This window comes from Rhipicephalus microplus, chromosome X, assembly GCF_043290135.1.
Source record: "Rhipicephalus microplus isolate Deutch F79 chromosome X, USDA_Rmic, whole genome shotgun sequence".
NCBI lineage: Eukaryota > Metazoa > Arthropoda > Arachnida > Ixodida > Ixodidae > Rhipicephalus > Rhipicephalus microplus.
This window is the reverse complement of record NC_134710.1, coordinates 414,935,033-414,937,380: the sequence shown is the minus strand read 5'-3', so window position 1 is coordinate 414,937,380 and position 2,348 is coordinate 414,935,033. Positions and strand designations below refer to the sequence as shown.

The 2,348-nt window shown below is 43.8% G+C and overlaps 1 long non-coding RNA gene across 1 annotated transcript; it reads left to right on the top strand.

The window, feature by feature from the left end:
* The first annotated feature begins 811 nt into the window (after nt 1-811).
* LOC142776495 (uncharacterized) lies at nt 812-1,941 on the top strand. The gene is made up of 2 exons (XR_012887580.1): nt 812-984; nt 1,702-1,941. It is a non-coding gene; the product is annotated as an uncharacterized LOC142776495 (long non-coding RNA).
* Nucleotides 1,942-2,348: the final 407 nt, after the last annotated feature.

The following is a 2,348-nucleotide window of genomic DNA, read 5'->3' as shown; positions in this document are numbered from 1 at the left end:
CTATCCACAGCCTGCACAGCCTGCATAAGCATGCTAATATGGTATTTTTGTTAAATGCTGGACATTATATAATAAAGAAGCTCGTGACATTTTCTTCTTAAAGGCGAATTCACAATCTGACTTCGGTCGTAGGAGTGCTGACACAAAACTTTTCGCCTAGCGTTTTCTTGCTGCAATGTTTGAAGTTTGAAGTTTGAAGTTCATTTTACCACAGTGTTACACCCTACAATTTGTGGTGTGGAATGCGGAAAAAAAGCTGCGATAAAAAACGCAGCTTGACTAGCCCCACATTTCATCAATACAAGGCAGAAAAAGTGACAGCATTCATAATGTCCTCGAAACAACTAAACGGACACAAATACATAGTTTAAAGTGGCACCAATAAGAAATATTGCATATATAAAATTTTAAGAAATGCTGATAGTAACGCACTTTTTGAGGAAATACAAAAAAATAGAAATAAGCAGAACATAAAAACAAATATTTGTAAATGCCTAAATCTCTCTTGCGTCACGAAAGTAAAAAAAAATATTCGACATAATATGTGTCTGGGAACCTCCTATCCATAACACGGCTCAGCATTGGCTGCAGTGCGTGACTGATATTTAATTACGAGCTCCTCATAAACGATACAGCCTAGGTCTCGGTTTGACAGAGGCGCCTGGTGCAACTATCACCTCATAGCGAATGCAACGCTCGGCGACGTGCACACTCAGAGTATAGTGACGCGCTTCCGCGCGCTCTGCATCGTCGGTATCGTCTGCTTGCATTCACTTGTCACACGTGCTGCGTGATGTCATTGCCACTATCCTCCTCGCCGTCGTCATCTAACGGCGTCGAATGTCTTGCGGCGGGTATGGAAGAAATTTTCCACGTTGCGATCGGCTTCCGGTTTCATCCGCTGGAGAAGAGCAATTCGTCGGGAAACGGCAGTGATAGAAGCGACGACCACCCCGATGAACCTCGCGTCGGCAACGTACAATAGTAAGACCCGACATTTTCGTGCACAACAGTTCCGCTTGAAAATTCATTTAGGCAGAGTATGTTCACCTTTGATACTTTGATTTTCTGATTTGCTGGATAACGTTGGGATTCCTTTCAAGTGGTTGGTGCTGAAAAAAGGCTAGGTAACTTCACAAGAAAAAAAATTACCTTCTCTTGACTTACAAGCATACAATGGTTTCAATCATGAGGCGTGCCGTATTGGAAGGCAGGATATTCATTTTCACCAGCTCGTGTAGGAAGGAAGTATGCGCACATTTTTGCATTTCATCTCCAACAAAATGCAGACGCCGCGACCGTGATTTGTTCCCGTGACATCGTGCTCTGCTGCGCGAGGTATGTTAGACCGCCATTCGATTGTAAGGAGGTTACAGTCACTGCAAGTTTATTTGACACCGACGACAGCAAACGTGAAGAAAAAATTAACATGAAGACGTAGTGAGCAATGCAGCGACATACAGGCCAATTGCACATGACAGCGAGTGGTTCAAATCCTAATAAATAACAACAATAATAACATTACGTGGGCTTCATGCAAGACCACAATATCATTGAGAGACACTGTTGTGGAGGGCTGCAGAAATAATGACCATCTGGTATTTTTAAATGTCACTGACTTCGCACAGTACAGGGGCTTTTACGACTTCAACCCCATAGTAATAAGAAGCGAATGTTAATGCACTACCACTGTTATCGCAGATGCCACTGCGAACCCTGCCGTCCGATGGCCACAGAAGTGGAGTCCGTTTGCTGCCAGGAAGTAAAAAAAAAATTTGATGATTTGTGAGGAGCGAGAAAGTGTGATGACTAGGAAGGAGCGAGACAGTTCTTTCCCAGTCTATGCCTCAACGTGAACCTGCTGGTGGTGGCGTACTACAAATTGATGGAGGATCAACCGGCACTTGTGCAAGCTCCCTAAATTCATAATTGTGCAGCAGACACCCCCATGTTTTGCATTCCTTTCTTTTCTTTTTTTTGCTAAGAGCATAGATGCTCAAGCGTGTCAGCAGTACTGCTGCATCGATCGCGGAGTGTTGACACGCGCCATGTAGTCTGTCAGAAACTATTCACCATAGTAAGCCGATGACTTAAATTTATTTACCACCCGTGGAAACGCCTATAATTTCCCACGGTCACCCCAAGTGTTTTTGTTCCCTTTCAGACGATACAGATTTACGCCTATCCGAGCGCTGGATGTAGCACCACCTCGAAAAAAAAAACAGGAAGATGCTGCTGAGCTGCTTCATGTCTAAGACACGAAAGGCGTTCCTTTCGGAAGAGTACGGTGGTTTTAGATACCCAGAGTATTAAAGGGTATAGGTAAATCGAATATACGCTCAACCAAA